Raw genomic sequence first — 8,108 nt, 5'->3', positions numbered from 1 at the left:
TCTAAGACTCTATTTAGCTTTGACTAGTAGCTTCAGGGTCTGAGAGAACAGCAAAAGTGATTGAATTTAATGGACTATGACACACTTTCTCTAAAGTCACTTATCTTCTATTAACATACTTCCACTCATTTTCCAGAGAAAGATTAAGACATGCCTCCTTCAGGGATAGGGCTATCTCTCACTCACCTCCCTATCCTCACCTCTCACCACAATGCCTACACTTCACTGCATGCTTGCTGAATTGACTTGAAATGAATCTCTCTAGCTTTCAAATTTCACGTTGCTATATTAAAAAAATTGGACAGGATGGTTCAGTTTAACAAGTCTTTATTTAGTATTCAGACCATAGATGGTATATTATAGCTAAGTTAGGGTGCAAAGGAATAGAAGCAAGTCTGGGCCAGGTGGTACTGATTAAGAAGGCAGTTGAGACTCCTCTGAGTTTACTGTTGTAAAGCATCCAAGAGGAGTTTAGAGGTCTAGGAACAGGATAAGATAGGAGATATTCATCTATGATAAAACCAGTAATTATCTAGTTTATCATTAAGTATTTATTGAACAACAACAACTCTGACTACTCTTGAGCTGAGAATTTAATGTCAAATAAGAAAGAACACAGATAGTATTTGCCCCCAACTCAACTTTAGATATTACAATTTAGAGATGTGTCATTCAAAGAGTGGATCATAGATCAGGGTACAGGGTAAAGCAGGTATGTTTGACACATGATTTCCTTAAGCTGAAATTGTTAATCATGCAAGACTTCTTAAGGAAGGTAGCCATGCGTTCATTTGCATATTGATATACACACTTAACTTATGGCCAATTGGTGAACTGTTGTTACGGACTGGTTTGTTTAGTAGCACTGCTCTAGTCTAGAAGACAGTCTAAGAAATAAAAAATTTTTTAAAATATTAGAATTAAGTACAGAGATAATTTAAAAATCACAACAGGAGAACCTACTTTATCTTGAGATATAATGTATTGAGGTGAGAAAAGGCTTAATTATTTTCATCCAGATGAAGAAAAAACATTCAAGGCAGAGAGAAGAGTGTGTCCTTGGATTAGGAAAAAGCTTGAGATACTTTAGTGTGGAACAAAGACCAATGTGTTTGTGAGAAAGACAAAGAACACTGTATGAAGATGAAGTCAGAGACATGAGCAGGGACTCAATTACACAGCTTTACAGATCATGTAGAGGATTTGTTTCATCCTCAATGTATGGTAAATCAACAGGAAGTTGTAATCAGGAAAGTGAAATGACCAGATTTTTGTTTTCAAAATCAGGCAGAAAAATGGAAAAGAAAGGAAAGGAAAAAGGAAAGGAAAGGAAAGGAAAAAGGAAAGGAAAAAGAATAGGAAAAGTAAAGGAAAAGGGAAAGGGGAAATAAGGAAGGAAGGAAGAAAGAAAGAAAGGAAGAAAGAAAGAAAGAAGAATGAAGGAAAGAGAGAAAGAAAAGAAAGAAAGGAAAGAAAAGAAAGGAAGAAAGAAAGAAAAAAGAAAGGAAGAAAGAAAGAAAGAAAAAGAAAGAAAAAGAAAATCAGGCAGATGTATAGAAGAAAGACTGGAGGAGACAATTTAAAAAAAAAAAAATTGGCAGACAATCTTGACATTATTTTTGGTTGCTCCACCAAGAAAGGAGACTACCTTGGACTAGGACAATGTTTTTCCTCCAGGGCTAATTTTACTCTCTCCCCTAGGCAATTTTCAGAGACATTCTTAATTGTAATTTTAAGGGGGAGGTGTGCTACTGGCATCTAGTGGGTAGACGCAAAGAATACTGCCAACTCTCTTACAATGCACAGGATATCTCCCCACAACAAAAAAACTATCCAGCTCTAAATGCCCCTGGTATCAAGGGTGAGAAATCCTGAACTACACAGAAAGCAGTAATAGGACTGGATAAATGTAAGATAGATTAGGGAAAGAAAATGGCCAATGCTCAGGGTAGATTGCGTATGTTAGGAGGATTCCAGATTGTCTGAGTTAAACAACTAGATAGGTGGAAATGCAGTTTCCTAATAGGAGACAAAAAATATTTCTGCCTCACAAGAGAAGAGCAACAGTTCAATGTCATACACATAAAAGTTTAACACCCTTATGAAACCTTTAAGTGGAATGGCAAGAAGTACTTGGACATTTAGGTCTAGAATTAAAAAAGAAAAAACTATACAGACTGAAAAGATAATTTGAATATTTCAGTGTCACAGAATATGGATGGTATTTGAAGCCGTGGAAGGGAGATGTCTCCTCTATAGAGAGAATATGTCCAGAGATCAGCACCAAGTCTTAAAGAATATTATGAAAGAAATCCAACTAATAGTAACAAAGAATTAGGTGAAAGTTAGATAGAAGACTAGAACTGTAATCTCATGGAAGTATATAGATGAACATGATTTAAGGTTAAGGGCATAGTTGCCTGTGTTGAATATGGTTAAATGTTCACATGGGATCATCCTAAAAATGTACATCACGTTTGGCAGCATTGAGGCTACTGCTGACCATGTCAGAGCAATTCCAGAAGAGTTTTAAACCAGACAGAAACAAGATGGTAATTGTATTAGTCCATTTTCATACTGCTATAAAGAACTGTCCAAGACTGGGTAATTTATAAAGGAAAGAGATTTAATTGACTCACACTTCAGCATGGCTGAGGAGACCTCAGGAAACTTACAATCATGGCGGAAGGCGAAGGGGAAGCAAGGCACCTTCTTCATAAAGCGGCAGGAAGGAGAAGTGCTGAGTGAAAGGGGAAGAGCCCCTTATAAAACCATCAAATCTTGTGCTAACTCACTCACTCTCACGAGAACAGCATGGGGAAAACTGCCCCCGCGATTCAATTACCTCCACCTGGTAATTCCCTTGACACACAGGGATTATGGGGATTATTGCAATTACAATTCAAAATGAGAATTGGCCAGGGACACAAAGCCTAATCATATCAGTTATTGAAAAGAGAATAAAAAGTGAGGTAGCTGACAAGCTGATTGCATACCTCTTTAGATAATTCTGATATAAAATAAGAAGAGCTATATAATCATAGAGAAAATGGCACTATTTAAAATTTTTGGACTGAAGAAGATTGAGCATGGTTATAAGCCTGAGAATAAAAGAACCATTAGAATGAAAGAGAATGAAGCAATTAGAAAGAGAAAGAAAAATAATTGAGGAAGGCCCCAAAGGCAATTTTGCTTGGGATATGGATTGAGGACAGATATTGAGGATCACTTCAAGCACTGAAATTTGTAAGAGATTTTTATTTTTAAAATGAACATATTGATGTAGTCAAAGTAAGGGAAATTCAACATTTCAAATGAAACATATTCAAGAATATGTACAAATATGAGATGCATGCTAGAGGGCCATGTTTATGGAAATACAAAGTGAAGAGAATATACAATTTCTCTTTAAGGTTCATGCATTTGCATTATGTAAAGTGCAAAAGTAATTACAGTTTCTGCAATTACTTTTAATGTGAAAAATCACAATTACTTTTGCACCAGCCTAATGGAAGAAAGAACTGGACTCAGAGCCAGGGACATGCACTCTAATCCCAAGCTTGCAGGTGTTTGACTGCATGACACCCTTTCCTCAGATGACAAAATACTATTCTATGATTATAGCTCCTTCAATGCTATAAAGCATTAGTGTGAAATCCACGAATGCACTTTCAGATCCAAACAGCTTTATAAAAAGATGACATGAAGTGATGCAAAGTATTTTGGCAAAATTTCCTAATTCAGTAAATATAAAACCATAATATTTGACCTTTCTCAAAATTTATGGATATATATATATAGATAGATAGATAGATAGATAGATACACACACATCCATAGTGAATATATATTTAAATGTGTTTAAATTCTTAGAGGGATGTTTTCTAATTTACTTAATAAAGAAGTGGCTCTTTATATTTAAAACTATTGTATAAAGCCGGGCACAGTGGCTCATGCCTGTAATCCTAGAACTATGGGAAGCTGAGGTGGGGAGCCCAGGCGTTTGAGCTCAGGCATGGGCAACACAGAGAGACCACATCTCCACCAAAAAAAAAAAAAAAAAAAAAAAAGAAGCCAGGCCTGGTGGTGCATGCCTGCAGTACCAGTTACATGGGAAGCTGAGGTGGGAGGATCACTTGAGTTCGGGAACTCCAGGCTGCAGTTAGCCAAGATCGCACCACTGCACTGCAGCCTGGGCCATGGGAATGAGACCCTGTTTCAAAAATAAATAAATAAATAAATAAAACTATTGCATTGCCTTCAGTTACATATATGAAGAATTTTACTTTTTGAAAAAATTATAGTGATATCTATTTTTGGAAGAGTATTCCAAGTTCCAAAAATAACCTAGGTATATTTTTAATTTTTAAAAATCGTAGTTACTTTTTATCTTTTAAAAAATTACGTAGAGTTTGAGAAATTATAAAATAGCTGAGATTAATAGTGGCTATAATAGACTGCTGGACATTCCCTAAATAACACTGATATGCCTACAGGAATAGAGGAAAACTAATTAAAAGACTTTGATACCACAGTGATTCAGAAAAATTGGTATATAGCTGGTTGTGATGGAGAATTTGAGCTAAGAGAAATGACTGGGTAGTGTGTAGGGTTTTTGCATCTGCAGTATCATGGAAAGAAGCCACAATTAAAATATTACTGCCATGTAAAGTTGTACCCAGACTTCTGGCTAAACTAACTGACCACCTTTACCAATTATGGTTTATTTGATCCTGTTGCCTTGTGTAATGAGAAGAGAACAAGTGCACATTCACATACAAGGACTGTAAAGATTGTTCAGGATTTGCCCCTACACACTAAAACCATAATTTCCATCCTCTGTTCATCTTCTAAGAGGTGCTCTATCTTAACAGGCCTTGGTTTACTGGTTATGATTAACTTGGGGATATATTCATTATAAAAGATAGATTTAATATTCATTTCACTTTTAATTAGAGATAACTTTAAAAACAGAAACATTATTTTCACATGCATACATTTATCTAGAGTTAAAGTAAAATAAAAGTTAATTATTTGATATAAATAATCTATGAGCACCCATTATATGCCAGGAATTAGGTCAAAGAAAACTAAGCACCATCACTCACCCCACAAAACTTCTGTGTATTGCGTTCTTCTCGCATATGTAATTTTCCTGCAAGCTAAAATATTACTCATCCTGCATGAGCCATTTCAAAGTACATCCCTTGCAATTCCTCCACAGTGTGTGTGTATGTGAACTAGATTACCAAATACTGAGATCTTTGTTCCTGAAGAGCTAAGTCTAGTTGAGATGAACACCTATCTGATAGGAGGAGTTTGATTTTGGCATTGAGGGATGAGAAGTGTCAATCTAAAAAGAAACTCACATATGCTCTTCAGAACAAATGAGTTTTAATTGGAAAGAGCAGAGAAGTGCAATCTAGGAACATGCATGCTATGATGGATGATGGATGATGGATGATGGATGATGGATGATGGATGATGGATGATGGATCATAGGCACATCCAAGGGGTTAGGGCACAGGAGAAGTTTTTAAATACAAAGAGAGGTTCAGGTAAGCTGCTTTGAGACAAGTTCACGGGTCAAAAGCTCATTGTAGGAGCTGACATTTGTTTATTGGTAAAGACAGCTATTGCTAGGAACCTATTTATCTGGAATACTGCAATTTGAAGAAGTTCTTGTGATAACCCTTGTAACAGGCATGTGTGCAAGAGGATTTTTTTTCTGGCCTCTCTTGACCCCATTTTGTTAGAGTTTGACATAAATGACTCCATTTTGGTACATCTTTCACAAAGGGATTTGGTGTAATGTGAGCAACGCATTTGGTAGAAATTTGTTAGCAAAACAATGGACAAACTATTCCATTGTTGCCAGATAAGCAAATACTACAGGAGATTACAAAAAACAATCATCTATGAAACAGTTTGAAAAGATCAAATTACGTAAATAGCTTTGCTTTCCAATTTCTAAAAGATGCTTGAAGGCAGAAGTTGGATATGATAATAAGTGGGGAAAAAGACGTTTCTGATTCCAAGATTTTTCTTTATACCATTGATGTTTTATAGTGGTAAAGATAATTTTAACCACTTAATATACTGGTAAATTTTATGCTGCTTTGTCTTTCTAGAAGGATGAACAAGAGAAGCTCAGCAAGGAGTGAAATGAATCACTCTCGAAGGTGTCATATTTCTTACTCCCAACTGAGTTGGCAAAAGGTCGGCACCCTATTAAAATTCAAGTTTCTGCAAATGTATTTTATTGGTAGTCAACTCACTAAAGGCATATCAGTTTTTAGCAACTAGTCCCAGTGAAAGTCTGTGTTTGCCAAAGAATTTTCTGCCTCACACTGAAAAAGAATCTAATAACTCCATGGTGGATAAAACATGAGTTGCTTAACTAGGATAAGCTGAGTGAGAGGGCAAATAGAAGATAATTTGTAACAAAGCATCTCCATAATAACTCTGAATACTAAAAAAATAACCAAAATCAATTAAGAAGCTATCCCCTCAGTTGGCTATATTTGGGGAATTCATAAAAGGGGTAAGAATACTCAAGTAGATATAACAGATGAAATGCAAATATTAACACCTTGGATTTTTTTTTCACCTGCATACTCAATTGTCCATGTGATTCTGGGAGCAGAAATTACAAGCTTCACAAATTGTCTATATAGCACTGTGGTTCGTGCTAGCCTTAAAGACAGATACACCTGGGATGACATGGGGTCCATGATTTGTTTGATTTATTACCTGAATGTTACATAACTTTTCCAAACCTCCATGGCCTCACTTCTAAATTGTTTATGACAATTTGTATCTTATAAGATATTTGCAAAGGTTAAATCATATCACACTTTTAAATGTTGTGCATGTAGTTAATGCTTAATAAAACATATGTAAATAATGGGGGTGGGTGGGTGCTGATGACTGTTGGGAGTACAATGCCAGTAAGAATTTGCAGGCTGAAGCTCAGAATAGCCACAGTCAAGCTCAGTAAAAGGGGTGGGGAGGCACTATGTGTATCATCACCAATGTTTTTGAAAGCAAAACAAACCTTATTTTTGCAGAGAGAGAGAGAGAGAGAGAGAGAAAGAGAGAGAGAGAGAGAAGCCAACGGGCTTCTATAAACTGGAATGACTACACTGCTGTTAAAGACAAATGAATGCGTTCAATTCTAATTATAACCTAGGTTACTTAGTCATTTGATGAAAACACATTCACAAGAATGGGGGGGTCCCAGATACTGCATCACGCCCAGCAGTGTGAGGGTATAAACATCACTGGATCACTGGGGACAGGCAGGGACATCAGGGCATCTTCTTAGTGCAACTCAGCTGAACTCACATCTCCTGTCAACATGTCCTACAACTGCTGCTGTGGAAACTTCTCCTGCTCCTGTAGGGGCTACCTGTGCTACTCAGGCTACTCCTGTGTCTCCCTGTACCCCAGCAACCTGGCCTACAGCACTGAACCTTTGATCTCCCAGCACCTGCCAGCTGGGTTCCTTTCTCTACAAGGGCTTTCAGGAGACCTGCTGGGAAACCCCTAGCTGCCAGACGTCCTGCGGGGAGTCCAGCCCCTGCCAGACCTCCTGCTACCACCCCAGAACCTCCTTGCTCTGTATTTTCTGCCACACAACTTACTCTGGGTCTCTAGGCTTTGGATCCAGCAGCTGCCGCTCCCTGGGCTATGGATCGAGGAGCTGCTACTCAGTGGGCTGTGGGTCCAGTGGCTTCAGATCCCTGGGTTATGGAGGCTGTGGCTTCCCTTCCCTGGGCTATGGATCTGGATTCTGCCACCCAACATATGTTCTCTTTAGGTCATTCCAGTCTTCTTGTTACAGACCAACTTGTGGATCTGGCTTCTACCGATCAACTTGCTAAGGGCTGCAAACCTCCACGTTACAATTATTTCTCTCAAAGTCCATCTCAGCTATCATCTGGCTAGAATCTATATTCTACTAACCAGAAGAGGTAATTTTTTTAAACCTATTAATATTAAAATAACTTTTCTCATAGATCTCTTTTTCTTCTGTTTTCTTGTATTTTCCCCTTCCTTCTCTAGTTAAAAATGGAGCAAGAGTTGATTTCTTTTTCTTCAAATAAA

The 8,108-nt window shown here is 37.3% G+C and overlaps 1 pseudogene; it reads left to right on the top strand.

Moving 5' to 3' along the window:
• Positions 1 to 7,323: 7,323 nt before the first annotated feature.
• On the top strand, positions 7,324 to 7,885 carry LOC129022636 (keratin-associated protein 13-1-like; annotated as a pseudogene).
• The last annotated feature ends 223 nt before the right edge of the window (positions 7,886 to 8,108 follow it).

The sequence above is a fragment of the Pongo pygmaeus genome, chromosome 22, assembly GCF_028885625.2.
Source record: "Pongo pygmaeus isolate AG05252 chromosome 22, NHGRI_mPonPyg2-v2.0_pri, whole genome shotgun sequence".
In the NCBI taxonomy this organism is placed as follows: Eukaryota; Metazoa; Chordata; class Mammalia; order Primates; family Hominidae; genus Pongo; species Pongo pygmaeus.
Note: the sequence above shows the minus strand (reverse complement) of the source record. Positions and strands in the feature narration are given on the sequence as shown.